The following is a 27,450-nucleotide window of genomic DNA, read 5'->3' as shown; positions in this document are numbered from 1 at the left end:
ATTTCTGGGGTACTAAAGTTTCATGCCAAGTATGACTGCAGTACTTCTAGGAGCTTTGGTTTACTTGAGGGTTTCTTAAACTTGGTTTTTTACCCTCTGTGTTATATGGAGTCTGATATTTAGCAAGAATGGTGTGCTAGGCTTATGGACAAAAATACCGCAATTCAAGCAGTAGGTTTAGTTCATTATGAAAATTTCACGTCCTTTTAAAGGGGGTTGACATGGCTTGGAATATTTAGAGTAAATGGCATGTCTTGTAGTTAGAAAATAATTCTTTAGTTTACAATTTTGATTCGTTATATGTTGTTTACCTTGTTGTAAATAATCAAGGCCTTTCTGTATGTAAGATTGTGGTGCAAATGACAACGACCAAATTGGAGATGAAGAGATATTTGGAGCAATTATTAGTCACTCCCTGGTCAATTTTTTTCCATGTAGCTATTTAATTTCAACTTTGCTACTTTTATGTTACCATGAATGCCGTGTTCATTTGATGCATGCTAGTTTCATAAAATGGGAATTGATTGCTCCTATCATATTCAAAAGGGATTGACAACATGGAGTTTTGTAGTCTTTGAGTATAGGTGTCATTTGTGAGGTCCATTGGTGTTGAACCAGAGGCAGCCCTTGTACCAATCTGAATTGGGAATTTTGTCTTGCGATATCGTGTTAGACCATACGAATATATCAATCTTCTTTGTGTTAGATATTTTGAATCTGTTGCAATTTATACATGAATAGACTTCTTGTTTTGTTCTTTTGTCTAAGCTTTTGTTTGCATAAAAATTTTGTACTCTTGTTACCGTATTGAAGTATGTTTGTACCTGGACAATGAATCTGAAATGCCATTTATCTTTTTCTTGTCATGTTTAGTGTAACGCCCGTATTTAAAATACATAATTATTTATTAATTAATTAATTTAATTATTTATATAAAATTTGATTGGATTGGATTTGGGATACGTGGGCCTGGTTTCTGGGCCAGAGTCTATGTTGGGCTTGGGTTTCAAACCCAAGTATATAATCACATTGTTCTAGAGAATAGGGTTTGGGGGAGAATAAAAAAAATAATAAAAATAGAGGCAGAGACAGAAGCTGGTTTGCTAGAGAGTGGGAACCAACGGTTCAGACTACGAGGGATTTGTGGTGCTTTATAATACAGGTGAGTAGAGTTAACTCTCACCACTACTAGAACTATGATTTTCATCTGTTTAGAATTTATGAATCTACTGTCCATATAAACTGTTATTGTGAGTGGCTATGTTTTTGTAGAGTTTGAGAATAAAACATTTACTGTCAGAGTTTTGTTCTCGCTCGGTTTCTGTTTTTCTATGTCGGGTCCTTGTTCTCATTCTGTTCTGGGGACTGGTTAGATGTTAGAATAGTATTCACTTATCATTGAAATACTTAATAGAACTGGTGGAGCTTTGTAGAGGTCGTTAATGGCGGCCAAGGCTATGACCGAGATATCGATAGTACCACTTTTTGAACTGTAAATTGTTGTTTTTGTTTGGTTGTGGACTGATGATGGGTTGTAGATTCGTGGGGAGGGGTTTGAGTGAGTGCTGGAGGTTTGGTTGTCGGTGATTGGACGAGCTGTTCAAACTCTGAAGAAGTCGTTAATGGCTGACGCTTCAATATGGAGAAAGGGCTGTCGTCTGTAGTGGTTTGGATGGATTTGAAATGGGTTGAAGGGGGTGTGTTTGAGTGCGTGAGGGCTGTCGAGTGGTGCAGGTGAAGCTTTGACAGACGTTAATGGTGGTCGAGATCTAGATTTGGGGAGAGATCTCGACATTTGATAAAAGGGTGTGGTGTATTAATTAAAGGTGTTTGGTTTTTGATAAGGAGTAAAATCGGTTTGATGAAGTGAGGGGTGGTGGCCGATTTTTGGTGGCCGGTGGTGGAGGCTGCTGGGAGGAAGAAGGAAGAGGATGACCTGTTCCTCTTACTTGGGCCTGGGTCGGTTTCTCTTGGGCTTGGTTGGTTTCTTTGGGCCGGTCTATTTTGTTTGGTTGGGCCAAAAATCTATTTTAGTGGTTGGGCCGAGTTCTATTAGTTTTCTTTGGGTCCGATTTTAAACATTTTGGTTGGGCGGTTTATTTAACTTCCTTTGGGCCCGATCACTTAATTGTTTGGGCCAGTTTCTAATATTGTTTGGGGCCTGTCCATAGGACTTAGTAGAGATCCAAATGGGTCTTTCAACATTTAGACTTTTGGGTTCTAAGGTTTGGGTTTGGCCAGTTGGGTCCGAACCATTACCTTAGTCATGACTCATGAGCCCATGAGCCATGTACATTGACCTTAGCCATGAACCATGGCTATGACCCTGAACCTGTTGAACATGGAAACGACAGTTTGACTTTGACAATGATGTGTTGACTTTGACCTTTACTTTGACCATTGACCATTGACCGTTGACTTTGACCTTTGACCGTTGACTTTGACCTTTACTTTGACCATTGACTGTGGAATGTTGACTTTTTCCAGTTTTTCACATATTTAAGAATATAGACAAATGCAGTAATAAAATATTATCGAAATTGTATAACCTTGTTTGTCATTATCTAATTAAGTTTTGACGTGAGTAGTGCAATATAATATTGGCACGTAACTAGAGGAGAATTCTGATAATAAGAATTTGATATATATGTTTTTATGAGTATTAAATTATATACGGACTTAGATTTATGGACTTTAGTATTGGGATTTGATTGTGGGATGTGGATTGTTTAATTGTGCTACGTTTTATGTTGTAAATTGTATGGACAAATCAAATGTTAAAAATCTTTGTGGAAGCTTGTATAAATTTGGTTGTCGTTATCTAAAAATGATTTGACGTTGATATTGTGTATATTTTGACACGTGACGAGATAGAAACTTTAGGAGATATAATATTCCTAAAACGCTATAAAAATGTATGCGATACGTTTGAAGCAATTGTGACGTTATATAATATGTTGGGATATATATATATATATATATATATATATATATATATATATATATATATATATATATATATATATATATATAGCAATAGTTTTGGAGAAATAAATGTATAAACACTCCATTATTATATATGTGAGATGCTACTATGAGGTAGTATAGTATTGGTGAATATTTGCCCACGGGATTGTGGCTTAGTGCAATAATATATTGGCACGTGAAAGAATGAAAATGGTTATGAGATATATTGAGATATTTCTAAATATTGTGGCTTAGTGCAATAAGGTATTTGACCTGCACGTGATATAGTAGAATTTTTATGAGTCATAAATGTATGACATTTGAATAAATTACGTAACGAAAATCCTAGAACCTAGCTACCACAACTCATGTGATTTGCCCTGTGTGGGCGTGTGCAATTTGATTGGCCCTTCTGGCGTTTCAGTGAATCTGAATGGCCTTCGGGCATAAGTAATGTGATTGGCCCTTCTGGCGTTTTGATTAAAAGCTGAATGGCCCTTTCGGGCGCGACCCGAATAGTGGCTTGATTATTCCGTTCGCAAAATAGAACGAGACGCGCGATATTTTATGTCGAATAGTGGCAGTACTTACATAATGGCTTTCGTGTGAGGGTTACCTGGTGTGCGGCATCCCGCGTACATGTTCGGCGTTGGGAAGCGATTATGGTAGCCAAGGAAACTAGGTAAGACATAGATACGACGTGATTTTAGGGACACGTAAAGAAAGCCTTAATTAATATAATTATGGTAATATGTTGGTTAATGATATATCTTTAGATATATGATTGTATATGGCTTTGCTGAAGGGTGGGTCAAACTAATTACTTGGGCAGAGACGACCCACTCTGTGTTTGAGTATGAAATGCGGTACGTATATAATATGCTTGGTTGGTTATTTGTTTAGTTAGAACCTAAGGCGCCTCGATGGAGGAATTATATGCCTTATTTATTATGCGTATAGTTTGTTGTGTGGTTAGTGGGAAGTTCAGGCGCCTCAGTGGAGGAACTACCTGCCTTAATTATTGTACTTAAGGATGTTGTATTAGTCGTTGAAAGTTAAGGCGCCTCGGTAGAGGAACTAACTGCCGTATGGATTGTGTATATATATGTATAATTATATGTTATATTTTAGAGCTACTCACACCAGCATTTTTATAATGCTGACCCGATTTGCATGTTTGCTTATCGTGTGTGTTCATTAAATGAACATAGTTGATAAGTCTTGACAGGTTTAGTGTTAAAGAAGATTGGTTGCTGCTTGTGGTTTGCGTTAGCGTTGCATCTCAGGATATGTTTTGTTTTCCCTTGAGGTGATATAAATTTTCAGTCTAGGCAATGTTTTTGTATTTTCATTTGTAAATTTAATTAAAGAGTTATTGAAAAGAGATTTGTAACCTAATCTTATTTGTGAATTTTTGTAATGAAGATGACTTTTGTTTAAGTTAAAATTTTTATTAGTTTTTAATTATCCGCATATTTAAACTGTTTATGGGTTTTTGGAAGTGGAGAGTGCGTCACACCTCGGAGATCGAAGAGTCGGGAACAAATAATGTTTTTTCCGAATTCTGTCGAAATTCGGGGTGTGACATTTAGTCTCACGGGAGCCGCTTTTCCAATACTTATCACTACACCAGAATGGCCATTGTGCAACAGGGCAAATTTTCCATGTGTACCACTTATATCCGTCACTAGCTTTCTTACGGATAGAAGTGTTAGGCATTCCGTTATCCATAATTACAAGAAGGATTAATTTCACAGAAAGACAGGTAAGACATGTCAAGGTAAGCTTACTTTTTGGGTTTTTAACTAGTAGCTCCTAGCTGTTTCCTTGTGTCTGTTGGTTAATATATTGTTTCTTGATTCAGATTAGCACGCTCTTCTTTGAAGCTTGTTAGTACCATTATGAAATTGGAACTTTGCCTGACAATTTTGTGTGAGTATTCCTTTGTTCTTCTCAGTTACTTATCTAAATTGTTTTAGTTTAATTATACCGTTGATCTTTCCTCAAAATAATTATCTACTGCTGCATTTACTTCAATTGAAACTTTGAAAACACTGTCTATACTATTGTTAACATAGGCCCGCAGTTGAAACATTCCAAGATAACAAAATTTGGGCACATGAATTCGAGTGGACGGAACAGTTGGAGAGTATGTTTACATTCCAACTTTTTTTTGCATTTTTTGTTTCTAAGTTCATAATTGAAATTTCATTATCCTGATTTTTATTTATACTTTGCACTTAAAGGTACAAATGGATGATGTATGGAGACAAAGACAATGCTCTCCTTAACATTGTTCTACACTTGTAAAAAACAAGGTATATTATTCAAAATGCCGATATTTTTTTCTCCATTATTAAATTATTGTTCATCTGCTAAAGAACTGAGTTGTTTGCTTCCATAGTATTAAAACCGATACATGATTGAAATGCAGGTTTCATCTCGGAATGAGTTCGAAAATGTTCAGGAGAATAATGAGAGCACATAGATGGATTCTTTTGCAAGTAGTTTACTTTGTTGATGAATAAAATACACTAGAAGTATTATTTGATGTTCATCGTTGAGGTTGTAGTATATATATTTGTTAAATTATTTGAATGGTAGAGTTGGTGTAATTTGTGGATGAATATAAGTGGTTTTATATTGTTATTACTTGGTTGATTTTTATTTATTTTTTATAAAAGTTGTCTGTTTCGTAAGATTTGGTAGAGTGTACAGTGGATGCCAACCCAAAGTCACATGAAGTACTAACTGTTTCTTGTAGAGAGTGCAAATATCCCCAAAATTAAAACTGATTTATTTTTAAAATATCTCGACCATTAGTAACGGATATTTCCGTTACAAACAATAGTTAGTAAATACACGTCCATTACTAACGGATATATCCGTTAGAAATAACAAATTTAATCGGCCACACACAGTTGGCTATCTGTTACAAAGAATTTTAGTAACGGATATAACCGTTACTAAAATTATTATTAGTAACGGTTATATCCGTTACTAAATTTGGCCTAAGTGAGAGTGACGCCCCAGAGCTAATGGATATAACTGTTAGTAAAAATATAAATAACGGATATAACCGTTAGTAAACGCCTTTTCTGGTGTAGTGCAGTAATTTGTCAAGCGATCATTAATTGAGGTATTTCGACCAGTAATTTTACATTGTATTGATTTTCGTAGATCATGATAAGATTAAAGGTTGGTATTGTATTCCTCCCTACTGTTCAACCCCAATGATCGGAGAGATCATTGCATTGACTCTCTCTCTCTCTCCTTCATCGATTTGGATTATGTGCGACAATTAAAAGGTGTCGTTTCTACATTTGTATTCGATAGTGGAAACTTGGGAGTGGAATTTTAAAATGTAAAATGATCTTTGATGTGTTTTGAGTTTTGATGTTGGTATTTTTTTCCTTTCAAGGCGGCGAACACTGTTTAGTAGTGACTATTGGTAGTTAAGTATTTCATTCTTCTCATCTTATGTTGCTACGTTAAAGTAATGTGCTCTACTGACACTGTCCTCTTCATTTTATTTTATTTTGGTGCTTGCCTAGGATAACTCTTTCCAGGAAAGTAACAAGGTTATTACAGGGTTGTAAGTTCAGCATAAGCCATATTTTAGCAACAATAGTTTTCCTCCTTGAAACCATTATTTTGAAACTTCTAACATATATATATTAGGCGGTTGATTAACTTTAGTTGTGTTTGGCTTGCCTAAATCCTTGGCAAAGCAATAATGAAATTGTACATATATGTATTCCGTAGTTGTTATGTATCTCTCGCAACCCTTATCCCTCTCAAACTGTCATGTATCTTTCTCCTGATTTCAGAGACTCGAGTTAATGATCTTTCTTTATGATTGTATTTTAAAACTAAATCTACTTTGAGGTGTACAGTGTAGTGCCTCGACCGAATTTGGCACTTGGACACTATTAGCAAAGGCAAAGCAATAATGAAATTGTACATATATGTATTCCGTCAGTTGTTATGTATCTCTCGCAACCCCTTATCCCTCTCAAACTGTCATGTATCTTTCTCCTGATTTCAAAGACTCGAGTTAATGATCTTTCTTTATGATTGTATTTTAAAACTAAATCTACTTTGAGGTGTACAGTGTAGTGCCTCGACCGAATTTGGCACTTGGACACTATTAGCAAAAGCAGAGGTAATATTCACTCTCGGATAGGAGAAGGACAAGTTCACAGTTCACCCAAGGTTATTTTTGGTACTGTTACCATGTATCCATCTTAGGCTAACTGACATTAGTGTTTTAGTCTTTTTTGGTAGAAGGAACTTTCAACCCCTATGAAGTCCAGTAATTTTCCTCACTATTATTTGTTGTTTTTTTTTATGTTTTCTCAGAAGTATGCATTGAGAAAGATTTAGTAGATTTTAGCTCCATATTAATGGTTGCTGACATAGTAGACACTTTACGGCTATATGTTGTATGGTTGAAGCCTTCCTTTATGATGCATAACATTGTGCAGTAATCAAAAGTAAAAATTGCATCCATGTCTAAATCCTGCATTATAACAAGAGAGACCTTTTCAATGCTTATGTGTGAGGATTTTTTATTTTGTAAATTATCATATACGAAATTTGCTTAATTGTGTATGCATCGGAATGGGTTTCAATTATTTATGGGCATGTAAAAGTGGGTTGGGTTTTTAGTTTTTTACTTTGTAGCATTTCTTATAGGATGCTGCTACACTTTAAACAGTTTGTTTGGTTGACTTTGTTCTTTATACCAACAACATTGCATGCTTGAACACTTGAAGAATTGCATCTTTTAATGAGTCAATAAGACAGTTCTTTTCATGCATCTAAGTTGTTGCTATCTTACTATCTGTAAGATGAACCCAAATCCTATTGATTCCTCTCAGTAAGAGGATCCACCTTTTGATCTGTTGCCAGATATGTGGCCATATAAGCTAGGTTCATACTATTTCTTATAATGAAGCTAGGTCATTATGTGCCTCCAAACTAACTTATTTTTAGTTTTTAATGAAATGATCTCATTTCTTTTATTGGAGTTATAAGGGCAATTAAGGTATGGATATTTGTTAACCTATTTAGTCTATTATTTAGTTCTCCATCTACAGCGGAACTATTCTACAATAAAAAGCTTATTATTAAGTGATAAGATTGCGGTAGAAAGTGGGTGTTGCGGAATGACCTCTGTTGGTTAAAGGCTTCAAGCACATGGTTACTTGGAATTAAGTGTAAACAATAACTAAGTTGATGGGTATATATGAAGAAGTAAGAGAAAGGGGAATGACTGTATCCCCATAAAATGACTATATATATATATATATATATATATATATATATATATATATATATATATATATATATATATATATCGAGATTGTAATGTAAAGGACAAGTACTACCATATGTATAGCCTTGCAACATGTTCATCCAATGGGTTGTGATTAGATTTCAAGTGCTATGTCTTTTTCTTCTAAACATACTATGTTAGCATGTTCTACTGTATTATCTTTTGTGGACAGCTTCATGGTATTTCTAATAAAGTTGTAATATTATTGTATCATAGTATTACAATTGTAAACATGCGAAGATGTGTCGTTGTACTTGCTAGTAAAAACAATAGTGTCTCCTCTACGAAAGAACGATGATGTTTAAGTATTTGATCGCTGCATGGTTTGACTATCATAATGCTTGAATATGATTCAAATAAAAAATATATTGATTGATATAATTCTATTTTTACGATTGATTTTACGATTGATATGATTCTACTATGAAAAGCAACAATAACGACATCTGTGCCGAAGTCACGGAAAATACCTAGTATATATATATATATATATATATGGTTTGGTCAGGCAGACAGTAAAAATGGAAACAACCATCTGACAACCGAAATCTAACCGTTGGATTTTATCAAATCCAAAAATCAGGAACCTTAAGCACGAAATCACGAAATTTCGAAATCAACCCATTTTCGGCTTCAAACATAAAACACTTACGAAAGATTTTCTCTCTCTGCTCTCCAATTTTCTCCAAATACAAACCCAACACCTCCAAATTCAACACCGAAACACCTGCAAATTCAAACCAATTAGCTAGATTTGCCCTTCTCCCTTCTCCAAATTGAGAAAATCAAGCACAAAATGGAAGAATGTATGCATTTTGTTGATTTTCAATTTTTTTATTTTTGATTTTAATGAAATGGGTTCGGTAATAGTGGAAGAAGAGGGAGAAGAACAAGTTGTGAATTGTTTTTGTTTGTTTTTGTTGCAAGTATAATTTTTATTTTTTTGATTTTTAATCAATTAACTGTTTTTTAGACCTCGATTTTCTTTACTTTTTTTATTTGGTTGTTAATTGAATGGTGTGATTGATTCTCTATATCGGAGTTGCTTTCGGAATCTTGATTTTGTGCTTCTGTGACTTCATTACCATCTGCTGCTGGATAATTTGAATCAGGCGTGAGATTAGCACGACAAGCATCATACATTAAGGATGAAAGACATGATCACATTTTGGTAACAATCTAAGCGTTTCATCATCTTCAAATTCATTTAAACAAACTACACTCTCGAGAGCACCTTTGCCGATTTTTAGACCTTTCACTACTGAGTACATGAATGTTGGAAACTTTTCAATTACAAAATATTCGAGTCCTCGCGCTGCCTGTCTCGATCGTCCCGCGTTTCCTGTCGTTGTACGAATTGGTGGGTGTACTAGCTACTGGTCTAGGCCAGATTACTCGCTTTGAAGCTAAATGCATAGCAATTGTGCTTGCAGCTGAGAAGGCAGTAGAGGTGAATTGTACAAGGTTATGGATTGAAGCGGATTCTCAAGCTGCTGTTACAGCCTTTAATGGAGTTTCAATACCATGTGTTCTTAAGGCTAGATGGATACAAGCGTATTGAAAACTACAGTGTTGGAAGCTCACCCATGTGAGGAATATAGAAAGTCATTTAAGGATCTACTATAGACTCAAATGAGATCACTTGTAGTAGTATTATTGTCTCAAATGAGATCACTTATACTCTTTTTTAAGTTTGACTACCAGTTTGATTTACCAATTTTATTAGTTTGGGTATAAAATTGTTGATCGAATCAAGCACGCTACTCCTTAATTTGTTCCAATCGAATCAGATTTCTCTTGTTAGAAAATGCTATTAGTGCAGACTGCAGCATCAGGAATGCTCTATCTTGCTGGATGACTTTCAAACCATGTTTACCATCCTGATTAGCTAGTGATCATGTAGTTTTTATTCATGCATCAATTCAAGAAGTTGTACTTGTTAGTTGTTACTTCCATTGGTAATTACTTTTGCTTCAGAACTAATATATGTCAGAACTAATATATATGTCAGATATATGCCAATGTATGCCAAAATGGAACAAATATTAGTTCTGATATATGCCAGAACTAAAATACGTGTCTGCCAATATCATACTTGATCAGAAGTTCACATTTCACATTCAATCTGAACGGTCTTACCATGTGATAAATTACACAAAAGAATTTTCGAAACTAAAATTACAAAAGTTCAGAACTAAAATCTGTCGGACCACCCCTAATACGAAAGATGTTTTCTTCTTAGCAACAGGGGGCAAAACTGCTGCAGGCCTTGTGATTTGAGGTCTGATGAGTCAGGTGCTGGAAGTCATTATCATGTTTTACAGAAAAAGGTATGGAGCCAACGAATCTCATACCACCAAATTTTCTACACATTCACAAAAATAATGAGGCTTCCAGACAATAACAGCATAGCCATATAAGTTTAACCAACGGAAGTGGCAACCAATCAAACAAATGAAAGCTCGGTCAAACACTAGTACAAAGTGTGAAAAAGGCTGATCTGGATAAACTTTAAACAGAAAGGCACACACTCAATTGAGCTGAATTGGTACAACAGATCGATATAACAGTGTTGAAACACAACAAAATTATCTGCTTAGAACTATAACCTGTGCATGACTTTGAGACATATTTACAGCACCAGGTAGGCCAGTAAAATTTCTTCTGTCACCAGAAAAGATGTCTTGATATCTTGCCATGACCAGGATTAATGTCTTCAAAGGTGATCCAGCTACCAACATTCAATGAGCCATTTGTCTGGCGGTATCGATAAAGAACTGCACAGATTCAAAGGAACACCAAAAAAAAATTAATTAATAAATAAATAAATCAAAAAAGTTAAGAAGATCGAAACAAGTCCTACATTACTTGCCATCCATTTCTAGCAGCATATGGATAAAATCAGAATGAAATCACTTCAAATATGAGAAAATTATAGGAATTACAAAAAATCACACTAAGGCTGACCTGAGTACCAAGATCTGCAGCAAGTTGAAATGCGAACCCCCAGAACTGACCTTCTTGAGCACACTGAAGGGCCTCCAATCGTTTTCCAGAAACAATAAGATTCTGTACCTCAGCAGCAGTTGCCTGTCAAATGCATTACGCTATCGGACACAAAGTTTAGCTGCAAACAGAAACAAGTTAGCCATCAAGTAATCACCTACCAGCAGTTGTGTCGCAGAAGGCACATTTTGCAAGCAACGAGGAATGGCACCATAACCACTCAAGTTAGCAACATTCTTTCTGGCTGATGCAAAAAGCCATGCCACTGCAATTTCTGGTGGATCGTTTTCCTATTAAGATAGCAATGGAACAAATATGAAAAATCCAAATTGTAAAACAGCTATTATTGAAACTGTAAAATATGTTATAACTTGTTTCACTGTATTGAGCTCGACTCACAGTTGGAAAAAATGTTATAAGACTTCCCCAATAGTCACGTTTTGGGGTTGAGCAATTGCACATGACATAAATACAAAGATACACTCATAGCAAGGAAGTATTTTTTTCTCATAACACACAAGAATTGCATCCGTTTTTGAAATTTGAAAAGAGCTATATAGCACAAAGTCTTAATTATTTGGTCTAACGAAAATGATCTACTTTTAATATAAAGTAGAAGATTAGATCATTTGGAATTGGACTACAACGCAACGAAGACAAAACAAACAAAAACAATTCACAATTTGTTCTTCTCCCTCTTCTTCTACTATAACCGAACCATTTCATTAAAATCGAAAATAAAAAAATTGAAAATCAACAAAATACATACCTTCTTCCAATTTGTGCTTAATTTTCTCAATTTGGAGAAGGGAGAAAGGCAAATCTAGCTATTCGGTTTGAATTTGGAGGTGTTGAGTTTGGATTTGGAGAAAATTGGAGAGAGGAATAGGAGAGAGAAAACCCTTCCTAAGTGTTTTATGTTTGAAGCCGAAAATGGGTTGATTTCGAAATTTCGTAATTTCGTGTGCTTAAGGTTTATGATTTGGATTTGATAAAATACAACTGTTAGATTTCGGCTGTCAGATGACTGTTTCCATTTTGGCTGTACACCTATCAAAACTGATATATATATATATATACATACGGTTTGTCTAGGGTGCCACTCTTATAGTGACACTCTTATTTTGTTTTGATTTTCTTAGATCCGATCCAATCGGTTCTACCAAGCGCCCCAAGATATGAAGATCTAAACCTATATATATAAAACCGATACTCTTTTCAATATTTCTTGAACCGTCGATTTCAAAAAAAAAAAACGAAAATCACAATTTCAATATTTCTGGTATTTCAAAATAAAAAAAGAAAAATCACAAAAATCTCTCTCTCTCTCTCTCTCTCTCTCTCTCTCTCTCTCTCTTCGCAGTATCATTTGGCAATTCAACTACGGTTGCATCAATTCAAATTTAAAACTTCTTTTGACTATCTTTGTGGATAGAATTGATAGATATGTAATTACTATAGTGCACTTTTGGTTATGGTGCTTGCCTATTGAACGTTTTAATTGACACTTGGATTGTCATTATACCATAAAAACTTGAATTTTGATTTAATTTAGGTTGCTATGATTATAGTTATGATTGATACCCTCGTTTAAAAGGCGGCGACAATTTCGGTGAACTTTATCGAGTTTTGAACTCTTTCAAATTGTCGGTGAAACTCGTCGTATTCTTCATGTCAGATTCTCGCCGAGTTTTGAACTCGTCGAGTTCGGTGAACTAGCATATTTGGTGAACTCTATCGAGTTTTGAACTCTTTCGAGTTGGTGAACTCGTCCGTATTCTTCATGCCGTGATTCTCGTCAGAGTTTTGAACTCGCCGAGTTCGGTGAACTATGTCGAAGTTCGTGAACTATGTCGAAGTTCGGTGAAGTAGCATATTCGGTGAACTCGCCGAAGTTTTGAACTCTTTCGAGTTCGGTGAACTGTCGTCGTATTCTTCATGCCGTGATTCGCCGAGTTTTTGAACTCTTTCGAGTTTGGTGAACTCGTCGTATTCTTCATGCCGATTACGCCGAGTTTTGAACTCGTCGAGTTTTGAACTCTTTCGAAGTTCGGTTAACTCGTCGAGTTTTGAACTCGGTCATATTCTTCATGCCGTATTCGTTAGAGTTTTGAACTCTTTCGGAGTTCGTGAACTCGCCGAAGTTTTGAACTCTTTTCGAGTTCGGTGAACTCGTCGTCGAGTTTTGAACTCGTCGAGTTTTTGAACTCTATCGAGAGGTGAAGTAGCATATTCGGTGAACTAGTTCGGTGAACTCTATAGTTTTGATGAACGAGTTCGTGAACTAGCATATTTTGAACTCGTCGAGTTTTGAACTCTGTCGAGTTCGTGAACCGACAGAGTTCGGTGAACTCTGTCGAGGAGTTCGTGAAGTAGCATATTCGGTGAACTCGTTAGAGTTTTGAACTCGATAGAGTTCGTGAAGTAGCATATTCGGTTAACTCGCCGAAGTTTTGATGTTTAAGTTATTTACACCGTTTATGTACATTGGGATTTTTGACCGTTTAAGTTATTTATATTTTTAATTTTTCGATTTATAGAAATGGAGACGAGACATCAATCAATATCGAAGAAGACGAAGTTGGGTCTTCGCCTACTAAAGCCCCCGCTCAAGGCACGCAAACATTAGTCGCCCTTATATAGGAATGACTTTTACAAGTGTTGACGAGGCAAAGACTTATTACAAAGAGTATGGTCAACAAGAGGGATTTGAGACTCGTGTTCGGACGACTTCCAAGCAACAAAATCAGGTGGATTTGGTTAGTGGGTGTTTACTGGTTTGCTCACGTGAAGGGGTTAACAAGAGAGATGAAGTCCGATCAAGAAATACATCAACTATCCGGTGTGGTTGCCAAGCTAGAATTCGTATTAAGAAAAGAATGCATGAAGAGATATATGAGGTCAGCGTTGCTCATAATGAGCATAAGTCACGGAAGAGAATTTGCATGAAAACTAACAAACATATGCCTAAAGCAGCGAAGTGCTTGACCGAGATATTTAGTGATAACAGTTTATCTGTTGGGAAAGTGGCATCTGTTTTCCATGGAGAGGAAGTTAGGTTTACACAGAAAGATTGTTGGAACCATTATTATGGTTTGACCAGAAAGATGCCTAAAGAAGGTGATGCAACTGCCGTGCTGTAATATTTTATGCAGAAGAGTGCAGAGGATCCCTGGTTCTACTACGTTATTGATTTAGATGAAAATGGGACTGCGGTGAACTTTTTCTGGGTTCATGGGAGGTCTCGATGCCAGTATGACTATTTCGGGGATGTTGTGTCTTTTGATACCACATATCGTACCAATGCATATTCCATGCCTTTTGCCCCTTTTATTGGAGTCAACCATCATTATCAATCGATTCAGTTTGGTTGCACATTGTTGCTTGATGAGACAAAAGATACATTCATATGGCTATTTAAGGCTTGGCTTGCAGCCATTGGTGGTCGTGCGCCAATTGCAATCATCACTGACCAGGATAGAGCGATGACTGCAGCCATTGCCAAAGTGTTTCTTAATACTCGTCATCGTTACTGTCGTTGGCATATTATGCAGAAATTCCAAGAGAAGATGTCATTTACCAAATTTGAGACATTGGTAACTGAGTTGAAGAACACTATTTCTTTTTCGTATAGGATTGTTGATTTTGAGAGAAGATGGTGTACAATCATTGAGAAGTATGAGTTGTCCGAAAATCCTTGGTTGATGGAGAGATATATTCAACGCGGGAGAAATGGGTTCCTTGTTATCTCGTGGCACCTTTTTTTTGGGTATGCACACGACGGGTCGAAGTGAATCGATGAATGCTCATTATGACCCGGTTTGTCAATTCGGACGACTACGCTTTATGCAGTTTGTACATGGTAATGAGAAGTCTTTGGCTTTGCTTGCTAGGAAAGAAAGAGATTCGATTACCGCGACCGAAAGCATAGTTCACGGATTGTGCCTAACGATGCTTTCCTCCTTATGCATGCCGCGAAGGTCTATAATGATCTCAATATTCAATAAATTTAAAGAGCAACTAGAAAAGGCAAAGATGGAGTACAAAATTGATGGGGAACAGATTGTGTATGGAACCGAAGCTACATGGTGAAATGGAGAGACCGTTGAAGAATTTCTGTTTGGAGAGTGAGTTTCGATAGAGGAACCTTAGAGGGAGATCGAATGCAAGTACTTTCAGTTTATGGGTTTGCTTTGTGGTCATATCTTAAAGGTTTTTATGCGCTACGAGATTGAAGAGATTCCAAACCATTTTAGATTGACGCGGTGGATGCAAAAGGCTAACACTTATAGAGCGGAGTTTGATACTGGATTTGTGGTCGGGAATGTCTCAAATGAACCTTTGAGAGTAGCTCATTCTATCAAGGTTGCTTCTCAAGTGGCTTACGATGCGTCGCATACTTTTGAGGGTTATTCATATTTTATTGAAAAGATTGGTGAAATGGCTATTGAAATTTCAAAGTTTAATGAGATTTCCTACAAAGGAGACGCAGAAGTTGCAGAGCCTCCAGTTGCAGAGCCTTCGATACCTTTGGTTAATACATCACAGGTTTTTTTTATTTGAATGTTTAATTTGATATAAATTTAGTGTTTAATTCGGTGTTTAATTTGATATAAATATTTATTTTAATTCGGTCTTTATTTCAGCTATTGATTTTGAATCCTAACATTTCTCAAACAAAAGGGAGGGGGAAGAAGAAAGCGGATAGATGGAAATCCCCCAAAGAGATAGCCCTAAACAATTCAGGAAGAAAGTGTCACAGATGTGGACAGATTGCTAACCATGACTTGAGAAATTGTCGGGAGAAAAATAATACGTAATCATCGATTGTAAGTATAGCTTTATTCAAAACTCTTTGATTCTAAATGTTCACTAGTTCTAATGATATTTTATCTCAAGGTCATGGACTTCATTGATGTCCGGACTTGTTAAGAGTGGTTTAGATATGGCAGCCTTGTTAGAGTTTTATCAAGTGTTGTTAAGTTGAACTGCGGTCGAGGGTTGTGTTCTATTGCATCATTATGTCCATTGGATAGTATCTAATAATTGTCCGCTAGGCTCTAGATAGGAAACATCATAATGATAGACCGGTGCTTTTTTGATAACTTCTTTCTCCCTTTTATTTTCAAAGTTCAATATTGCCGGGTTTAGGTTACATTTGGGGAGTTTAATTAGACTGAGTTCTAATCTCATTGATGTTGTAGAAAAGAGAAGTATGGCTCAAGGAGAAATGGAGAATCTAGAGGCAAAACTTTGCTTTAGGTAAAAATATCGCCTACACATCTTTTCGTTTGCAGCCCCTCGACTTTGCATCGGTCGATCTGATCTTTTCATCATTCTGCGGTTATGTTTCGATCGCTACAGTTCCACAAGATGCCACAGTATCATCGCCACCTTGACTATGCACCATTCAAGAAAAGGCCAAAATTGAGTTATTAGCTACAACGGGAGAAATTGTCGTGGAAAGAGCGAGAGAAGAAGCAGAAGTGTTGAAAGAAGGTGGTGAAGTTGAAGAGAGCTGAAACTTGGAGTGAAAGGCTTGAACAAGCCAAAGCTAGGTGCAGGCAGGCTATACTTGTTGCTAATTCATTCTGATGTGCCTAAATGTTGTAATACTGTAACAATAATATTTGGGATTGCATAAAGCATTTTGATGTGCTTATTATAAATGTTCTTGTTGTTACACAAGTTACCACTTGCAATTTTGTTCCGTAAGTTGATATGATGTATTGATGCAGATACTATACCACCAGTATAATGCCAACGTTTGTCAACAACAAATTTACCTCAACTCATATGATCATCAATCAACATCAACACAAACAAACCAAACTGATAAATTGCCAAAACACGAAACTTCTATTTTTTTGCCTCTTGACCGGTGTGGCCAAGGGGCAAAAAAACAAACACGTCATTTTTTTATGCAAGTTCAAATCCAAACGATATGGCCGCACCGTTTGGACTTTACGGCCATATCGTTTGGATTTGAACTTGGATAAAAAAAATGGCGTGTCTGTTTGGACTTAGTCCCAAACGGCATGGCCACACCGTTTGGTACTAAGGCCAAACGGTATGGCTATGCCGTTTGGGACTAAGTCCAAACAGACACACCATTTTTTTGCAAGTTCAAAGTCCAAACGATATGGCCACACCATTTGGACTTAGTCCCAAACGGTGTGGCCATGCCGTTTGGAACTAAGTCCAAACGGTGTGGCCATATCCTTTGGATTTGAACTTGGATAAAAAAAAGGGCTTTTTAGACTTTGGTCCTAACCATACTTGGTTTATTAGGGTTTGGTCCAGAAAAGGTTGAATATTAGGGTTTAGTCCTAGTTTTGGTTTTTGACCGCCAGTCAACTGAGTTGACTGTGGTCAATCAGCTTGTATTTTCGAAATGGCAATAATACCCTCGCGTGTAATATCACGTGTGCTTCTATTTAATCAAATTAATTCGACACGTGTCGACATCTGACTTCGACTTTCAATGTGGCCGTCAGATCTGAAATTTGCGCATCTCGAGAATACAAATGAGATTTTTTGTTTTGGATGTGAAATACAGACAGGTGAAATAAGGAGGGAAATGATCACTCACTCTCTCACTCTCTCTCTCGACTTCTCTCACAGAAACCCTAGCTCTCATGTGTGAAAACACCAAGTTTAACAATGACATACAAACCCAAACAGCCAAACCAGCCCCTCTTCTTCTCTAACCACGAAATATGAAGAACCTCCATTGGAGTTGTTGATCGTGTTTTTTTTTAATGATTTTCATCTAGTGTACCTGTTGATCGTCGTTGTTTTATGGTTTTGAAGCTGTTGTGAGGTCATAATCGTTGATTTAAGGTCATCATCATCTGTTGTCGTCATAAAATTGAAGGTTGTTGCTTAAAGGTTAGTTTTTTATGTTAATCTTAGTAAAAATATAATTTTTATATAAAGTTGTATGATAAACATGAAAGTGTTAGCTTGATCTGTTGGAAAAATGGTGGCTTTTTCGTATGCTTCTTATACTGTTATTGTTAATTTTCAGTAAAGCGTGAATTAAAATGGTGGTTTGTTGTATTGCATGGTGCATAGCTTAGTCTATTGCCGTACACTTTAGAAAACATGGACTAAAACCTAATTTTTAACTATTCAGTTGGACTATGATTATATTAGGAAGTAATTACAAGTACTTAACTCTATATGTGGACATGCGCAATTTGGGGTCTTTTCTTCTGTTTGTCTGAGAGTCTGATCCTTTGTTAGGAAGTAATAACATTTGGAATATGTTGTAAATGTTTGAAATTAGGAAGTAATAACATTTGGGATGGATATATTGTAAATGTTTGAAATTATATGCATTTGAATGATCTATATTTGCAAGTTTATATTTGTCTTGCATTAAATTGATTGAATGTAATTGTGAGAAGGGTCCCCTTGTTTGAATTGTTTCTTATTAACTGATTTATCCTATATGTTGTTTGTTTGTATGTTTGTGGACAGAGGAAGAATGGCCAATCCTTTGCTAGGTGTAAAGGAATTTGTGATACATTATGGTGGTAAGTGGGGGAGAACTATTCCTGGGAAGATAAAAGCTAGTCAATACAAGGGTGGTAAGAGAGAGTGTGTGAAATATGATGGGGATGAGATATTTCGCTAGATTTGCGAAAAGGATTTGCAGAAATTGGTTGGTGAAGGAGTTAAGTTTGAGATTGCAAGTTTGATTGAAGGGAAGTTATGTAGCATAACGTAAGACAAACATCCGATGGATATGTGGGGTAAGCTTACACTTAAACAATACCACCTATTTGTCCTCCCACCTCCACCAACCGCCATAACTCTCCCCCCACCACTTGACTTCAACATCATCGCTTATAACTCTCCCCACCACTTGACTCCGGCATCACTGCGCCATAACTCTCCCTCACCTCTTGACTCCACCCCAACACAACTGCCCACAACACCCAAGAAACCTTTACAAGTCACTGAAAGTGTTAGAAGATCACCTAGATTCAGTCCAGTTCCCATTGAAGTTCCCACTCAAAAACCTAATCCAGTTCCCACTCAAAAACCTAAACCAGTTCCCACTCAAAAACCTAAACCGGTTCCCACTCAAAAACCTAAACCGTTCTCCTACTCAAAACCTAAACCAGTTCCCACTCAAAAACAAAAACCAATGACACCTATAAGAAAGTCCAACAGGCTTAACATACTGAAAACTAAACCACTTGTAGGTCCCAATGGAGAGCCATTGGTCTTTGACATTTCTGATGATGAAGAAATTAGTGAGCCACAAGCAAGAGAGGAGGTGACTGAGAATGTGGTTGAGGGGCACAATGGTGTTCAGCCATCTGGGAATGATGTGCACTTGTCTCAATTAGATCCTGTTGATGATGGTTTCTGTACTCAGAATATTAATGAGTTTCTGGAAGAATTGAATGAACCTGATGGTACTCATGTTGAAGTTATTGATGTGTTAGAGGAATTGAATCCTAATGGTAGTCATGGTGAAGTTGTTGATATGTTAGAGGATTTGAATCATAATGGTACTCATGCTGAAAGTGTTGATGTGTTAGAGGATTTGAATCATGATAAAAGGGATACTGAAGAGTTTGTATCAGTATGGTCAATATTTTGGGCCAGTTTTTGGTACTTGGCTGGATGTAGGGTATGATAGCACTGAAGAAGATAGTGATGAAGAGTATTGTCCTACAGGTAGTGATTACTCTGAGAATGAGTTAGATAATGATATTGATCCAATGATGGTTGATGAAGAAGTTCACAATTTAGAAGAAGAATTACAAGGCACTGTTTTGGGAAATTGGTCCATGGGAACAACAAATGTTTTCGAGATTGAGGACATGGCTAAGGTTTCTGACCCTGTTGAAGCTTCTAAAAGGTTTGGCTCGTGTGAGTTGAAGCCTAAAATGACATGGGCAACTGTAGAGGATTGTAGAGAGTTCTTCCAGACAATGGCAATTAAGCACAAGTTTAGTACACAACAAGTGAGAAATGACAGAGAAAGATACATTTTGGCATGCAAAGATCCTAGTTGTGAGTGGACTATAACTGCTACTCTTACCAGAAAAAGACATGCACACTTTTGTTCTTAGAAACTATAATGATGAACATACATGTGAAGCTAGTGTGAAGAACAAGTTTTACAGGCTAGAGCACCATGGGTGGCTCAAGCACTTGAAAATAAGATGAGAGAGCATCCAGATTATAGACCTAAGGATATACAAGCAGAGATGTTTTTTCAGTATGGAGTTAGCATATCATATTGGATTAGTTGGAATGCTAGGACATTGATGCTTGAAGTGATCAATGGCAATTATGAGGAGGGTTATAGACTAGTCCCAGAGATGTGTAGGCAGATTATAAAGTCAAACCCTGGTAGCCTTGCCAAACATTTTGTTAATGAAAAGAATCACAGTTTCATTGGTGTTGTTGTTGCGTACAAGTCATCACTTGATGGATGGTTGAATGGGTGTAGACCAATTGTTGGTATGGATGGCTGTTTTCTCAAAGGCAAGTATGGTAGGTGTTGTTTAACTGCTATTGGACTGGATGCCATGAATGGGATTGTCCCTCTTGGTTTTTTCATATGCAAAGGGGAGAATGGGGATACATGGAGGCAGTTCTTATGTGAGATGAAGCCATTTCTTGACATGCATAAAGACAAGCTTACCTTCATCAGTGACAGACAAAAAGGATTAATAAGTGCTGTTGATGAGTACTTTCCAGATTCAAATCACAGGTAATGCCTAATAGGTGATGTTGTTTTTTTGTATATGTATATGCTGTTTTTGTATATGTATATGTTGTATATGCATAATAAGCCATTTTGTTTGTATATGTTGTTTATTTCAGTCATAATGATAATATGTATATGTTGGTTTTCTTCCAGGTATTGCTTCAGACATATGTATAAGAACTTCAAAAAGAATTTTGGCGGTGAATTATGGGAGAATCTAGCTTGGGGTGCAGCTAAGGCATATAAACAACAAGAACTGATAAAGATATTGGGTGTTATCAACAAAACAAACAGTAAAGCTTTGGATTGGTTAGACACTGAGCCAAGGAGTTGTTGGGCTAGGGCACACTTTGACTGGACATCAAAGTGTGATGAGTTAACCAATAATTTCAGTGAAATCTTCAATTCCTGGATATTGCGCATCAGAGATAAACCATTGGTTCATTTTATGGATAAGTACAACCTAAATTTGCTGCAAATGGTCTATGATAGAAGGGAATTGGCATTGTCATTGATGCCTGGTGAAGTTGTACCAAATGTGTTGTTCATGATAAAAAAGAGAGAGTTGAGATACAATTGGTATGAGATAAAGGGTGTATCAGATGTTGAATACTTAGCAATCAACACCAAGACTGGGACTAAGTACAATGTTGATATTGGCAAACTTCAATGCTCTTGCATTGAGTGGCAAATGTCAGGAGTGCCTTGTGTACATGCTGTTGCAGTCCTTAGACCAAGGAGGCCCCAGTGGGCAAGGTAATTAAGTAATGGGGTTCCCTTAAGTGATTTACTTCATTGCATATTGTTTTAATTTGTTTTGTTTTTGTTATTAATTAAGTCCATTTTTTTTACAGATGTATTGCAGTCCATATTTTAGTGTGGAGGCATTTGAGCAACTTATGCAAATTATCTTTATCCACTTGATAATATTGAGGACTCGCCAGAAATAGTAAGTCTATACTAGTAGGGAACTTTCATAACTCCCTATAACTTATTAGTTACTTATACAGGAAAGTCCACTTGCTTACTTATATAGTAAGTCCACTTGATAACTTATTGCTACTCTATATGGGGAAAGCCCATCAGAATTGGTTCTACCTCCCGAACACACTAGAAGGGCTGGAAGGCCAAAAAAACAGAGAATTAGGAGTGAAGATGAACCACTTAAGACTCATAGAAAATGCGCAAAGTGTGGAACACCTGGTCACAATACCTTGACTTGTGACGCAAGAAAGAAAGGAGTTCATGGCAAGAGAGGGAAGGGTAAAGGCCAAGGTAACTTTTCATTGTTAACAAATGAGTATTTAAAGTTAGTAATGGTAGTTAACTAATGAGTAATGATTTAGTTGAAGGTGGACAAGACCATACTGAACCAGCATCTGAACAACAACCATCTGAACAACAACCACCAAAGCAACATGTTCCACCTGAAGAAGCCAATAGGAGAGGGAGGAAAAGAAAGAGTGCTCCACTACAACAAGAACAACAAGTGGAACATGAAGCACCACAAGTAGCTGAAGGAGGAGTTAGAGCAAGGAGCACAAGGCCAAGAGGAGGAAGAACACCAGCAGCAGAAGTTGAACTTGAAGCAGCTACAGACTAGAAGGAGGGTTAGAGCAAGGAGCACAAGGCCAAGAGGAGGAAGAGCACCAGCAGCAGAAGTTGAACCTAAAGCAGCAGCAGCACCAGAAGGAGGAGTTAGAGCAAGGAGCACAAGGCCAAGAGGAGGAAGAGCACCAGCAGCAGAAGTTCAACAGAAGCAAACAACAGAAGCAAGAAGAAGACCACAAGATGAAGAATCCAGGAGGAGGAAGTAGAAGGCCAAGAGGACCAACACCAGGCACAGGAGTGAGGACAAGGGGTTTATATAGGCTGATGTTTGGAGATGACAATGTACCAACACCTTCAACACCTCCAATGAATTTAAGTCAGAGAGCTGTAGAGCCACTTAGTCAGACATAGTGAAAGCAAATCCAAGACTGAATGTTGTTGTGAAAACAAACTCTTTATCATTTCAGTTTTTAGTTTTAGTTACATTTTGGTACTTATGCTATTGGTCTGGTGTACTTTTGGATTTGTAATGCTATTTTGGGATTAGATGTACTTTTGGATTTGTAATGCTATTTTGGGATTAGATGTACTTTTTGATTTATAATGCTATATTTTGGTATGAAATTTGTCAGTTTAATGTCCCTCGCTATGTTTTGTTTGAAATTTCTCAATGTTATGCTATTTGGAGTACCAACAACAATAATAGATCAGATAAGTAGATTAACAAACATTAAGCAACAACAGCAAGACTGGGACATGGACTCAAATATCTCTAGAAGAACAACAACATTGGAAGAACAACATTAAAAACATTAAAAACACTAGAAAAAACATTAAAAACATCTGCAACAAAATGTACATGTGACACCACAGTGCAATGCAAACGTCTGCAACAAAATGTAGACAAACTGACATAGTATCCTACTACCAGACATGCTTCCTTCAAAATACAAAATGGCAAAGACACAACAAACCCTATGGGTACCCCACAACGCAACAACACTCATGCCCACAAACATCACAATTAATGACAAGTGTGACCTCCTTCTCAATGGGCAGTAGAAGCTGGTTATCAGCAGTAGTTAGTTGAACCTTATTGAAACATCCAACCCAATCACAGCAGAGCCATAACTCAAGTACTTTGCCAGATTTATCTTCAGACTTGTGCAAATCCATAATGCCTCTACAGTTTTCCATATTGCATCTCTTTTTTAGGTATGGACACTTACGAGCTGTGTGGTCTTCTTGGTAACATAGCTGACATATCTGTGAAAACCAAGATTATATACAAGTTAGACTTTGATACATAAATAAGGCCATCTTTTAGGACTTGGTCCCTACTGTTACTTGAAAAATTAGAGCTTAGTCCTACTTGTCAGCCATTAGAATTTTGAATTTTGAAGGTGAAGAGGTAGAAAAAGTGTACCTGTGGCGCAACAAAAGTGCTGACAGAGGCTCCCCCCATATTTCCTTCTGAGTGAGATTTGCAAAGGATGAAATGGCTGACTGGTTTCTCTTATAGAGAGGACCACCAACGGATCTATTGTTTTGGCCGTTGATTTATTTGTTAGCTAGATTTGTGACACGTGGCAAGTCAATTTCAGTGAGATTCCAACGGCAACTTTAGTTATTCACGTGATATTACACGTGAGGGTATTATTGCCATTTCAAAAATACAAGCTGATTGACCACAGTCAACTCAGTTGACTGGCGGTCAAAAACCAAAACTAGGACTAAACCCTAATATTCAACCTTTTCTGGACCAAACCCTAATAAACCAAGTATGGTTAGGACCAAATTCTAAATATCCCTAAAAAAGCGGCAGAATGCGTTTGGACTTTGTCCCAAAACGGCATGGCCACCGATTTGGCCTTAGTACCAAACGGTGTGGCCATGCCGTTTGGGAATAAGGCCAAATGGTGTGGCCATGCCGTTTGGGACAAAGTCCAAACAGACACACCATTTTTTTTTATCCAAGTTCAAATCCAAAGGATATGGCCACACCGTTAGGACTTAGTTCCAAACGGCATGGCCACACCGTTTGAGACTAAGTCCAAACGGTATGGCCATATCGTTTGGACTTTGAACTTGAAAAAAAATGGCGTGTCTGTTTGGACTTTGTCCCAAACGGCATGGCCACACCGTTTGGACTTAGTCCCAAACGGCATGGCCACACCGTTTGGTACTAAGGCCAAACGGTGTGGCCATGCCGTTTGGGACTAAGTCCAAACGATGTGGCCATGCCGTTTGGGACAAAGTCCAAACAGACACACCATTTTTTTTATCCAAGTTCAAATCCAAAGGATATGGCCACACCGTTTGGACTTAGTTCCAAACGGCATGGCTACACCGTTTGGGACTAAGTCCAAACGGTATGGCCATATCGTTTGGACTTTGAACTTGCAAAAAAATGGCGTGTCTGTTTGGACTTTGTCCCAAACGACATGGTTATACACCGTTTGGACTTAGTCCCAAACGGTGGCCATGCCGTTTGGGACTAAGTCCAAACGGTGTGGCCATGCCGTTTGGGACAAAGTCCAAACAGACACGCCCATTTTTTGCAAGTTCAAATCCAACGATATGGCCACACCGTTTGACTTAGTCCCAAACGGTGTGACCACACCGCTCAAGAGGCAAAAAACAGATCTTTTGTGTTTTGGCAAAAACATTGCGCATTGCATTAGATTTTTGTGTTTTGGCAAATAACATTGGGATTTTTGTGTTCGCATTAGATTATTAATAGAGATACTTATTTGTGACAAATTAAAATCATAAGTTGTCGGAGAGCACAAGAAGAGCCATTGAATGGATGTAAACCGAGATCTAAGCAAAGCACATACTGCCGCAATACCGGTAAGTAGTATAACTGATTTTACTTAATCGACATCGGGCGTCCTATTAAAATCAATGCCTGCTAATAGCAGAAACATAACCAAAGGCCATTCTTTGGTATGCCGTTTTACTAGATCTTTCACCAAAAAACCCTAGGATCTTAGGTGAACATGAAAAGAATGACAAGTCCAAAGCAAGATCACTATCATTTCATATTTCAACAATGTGACACCATGTGAAATACATTTTCTGAATTACTAAACATAAAGCTTCACCATGTGAAATACATTGTCTGAATTACTGAACATAAAGCTAAGTTGCTACATATCAACAACTTGCACTTACAAAAGAGTCCTAACATAACATTTTTTGACTACAAAGAGATTTCCAATCTAACTTTCTGACTTTAGTTGTATATCTAACTCTTTGTTCTTTATCTCCTTCCTGCAAAACAAAAAAATTGAATAAACAGATCAGTCAAGCAAAGTTAAATCAAACCGCTTTTATTAAGGTCCGGAGAAAAACTAACCTCTCCACTTGCTTCCTCATGTTCACCATCTTCCGCCACCACCATTTGCCTAATTACCATAAAAACACATGAATCAGTATAAATACTACCACATATGTCAAATCCAACACCAAATCTAGAAACCTCATTGATTGGAAAACTCTTGAACTTAAGTCATGATCAACTCTCAAAAGAACAAAGAAAGACAAATGCCAATAAACACTCCCCCGCGATCATCTCAACTAACACAAACTGAAAAGTAAAGGAAAACCCGCATCATCTCAAATGCCAATAAACACTCCCCGCATCATCTCAACTAACACAAACTGAAAAGTAAAGCAAAACCCGCATCATCTCAAATGCCAATAAACACTCCCCGCATCATCTCAACTAACACAAATTGAAAAGTAAAGCAAAACCCGCATCATCTCAAATGCCAATAAACACTCCCCGCATCATCTCAACTAACACAAACAAACCATTTCCATTTCCAACACTCGTCCCAACACAAGATAAAAGGAGGTAAACTAACCAAACTAACCACTAAACCCTAAACTAACCAAACTCAACATACCTAAATCCTATGCTCCTTCACGATATCGTCCGCCAATGAACTTGCACCGGGTCAAATTGTATGCCTCCATAAACTCGTTCTGTGCATCGTCTAGAATCGCAGTCCCACCCAATTGCAGGCCTTGATTGAGCAAGCGAGAAATTTCATCGACGACGGGGTGCTGTCAAAATTAAAACGAAAAACTACATTAGTATATACATTTACATTTATAAAATACCAAAACAAAACAAAACAAAAATTAACGTTATAAGATATTAACTCACCAGATTATGATATGGAAGACTCTGTAGGGAGTAGTGACTAAGATGATCAGGGTTTATCATTCGAATATGACTATTGTTTTCGTACCAACTCATGTATCTACTAACACACTCCCATGGATAAGATGGAATGGGTCATCGTTGTTCAAGTTGAATCAAGTGATTACGCCAATTACTCCAAAGTAGGAAGACGAATAATTAAATTTCACATCATACCCCCGTCCGAAGTAGTTTCGTCGAGGTCTTTTTTTTTTGGGGATCCGAGGGTACAAACTGCATATGACCTAAACCGACGACAACCCTCGCGAACATTGTAATCGCTTTCGACATTATCAAGAAAGCATATAAATCCCTCGAAAAATGCTATTTCATCCACCGCCGTGTAGCTCGGACTTCAACATAGGGATACCATTCAACCTCGGTCAAATAGTATATGATCGAGGAAATTAATCATTAACCACATACTAATAATATCAATTAATAAATAAAACTATTTACATACAAAAATGCTTACATCGGTACAATTCATATTATCAATGGTGGCTCGGGTATGCTTCAATGCAATTTGTTGTGCTAGCATAAAAGATCGAGTGGCGAAGTACCTATGAACACGGGACATGCTCAAATGATAGTCCTCATTTGGGTATGGCCCGAATTCTTAAGGAAGTACTC

General features: G+C 37.2%; 3 long non-coding RNA genes across 3 annotated transcripts; 1 reads left to right on the top strand and 2 right to left on the bottom strand.

The window, feature by feature from the left end:
- Positions 1–8,926: 8,926 nt before the first annotated feature.
- LOC147498422 (uncharacterized) lies at positions 8,927–10,063 on the top strand. Its single transcript, XR_015195485.1, has 2 exons — positions 8,927–9,114; positions 9,421–10,063. It is a non-coding gene; the product is annotated as an uncharacterized LOC147498422 (long non-coding RNA).
- A 636-nt stretch (positions 10,064–10,699) lies between these two features.
- Positions 10,700–12,280, bottom strand: LOC147498421 (uncharacterized). Its single transcript, XR_015195484.1, has 4 exons — positions 12,084–12,280; positions 11,476–11,604; positions 11,276–11,398; positions 10,700–11,085 (listed from the first exon to the last, which is right to left on the bottom strand). It is a non-coding gene; the product is annotated as an uncharacterized LOC147498421 (long non-coding RNA).
- Positions 12,281–25,714: 13,434 nt separating this feature from the next.
- LOC147498420 (uncharacterized) lies at positions 25,715–26,919 on the bottom strand. Its single transcript, XR_015194293.1, has 4 exons — positions 26,782–26,919; positions 26,519–26,678; positions 25,966–26,014; positions 25,715–25,880 (listed from the first exon to the last, which is right to left on the bottom strand). It is a non-coding gene; the product is annotated as an uncharacterized LOC147498420 (long non-coding RNA).
- Between the last annotated feature and the right edge of the window lie 531 nt (positions 26,920–27,450).

This window comes from Coptis chinensis, chromosome 5 (assembly GCF_015680905.1).
Source record: "Coptis chinensis isolate HL-2020 chromosome 5, ASM1568090v1, whole genome shotgun sequence".
In the NCBI taxonomy this organism is placed as follows: domain Eukaryota; kingdom Viridiplantae; phylum Streptophyta; class Magnoliopsida; order Ranunculales; family Ranunculaceae; genus Coptis; species Coptis chinensis.
Note: the sequence above shows the minus strand (reverse complement) of the source record. Positions and strands in the feature narration are given on the sequence as shown.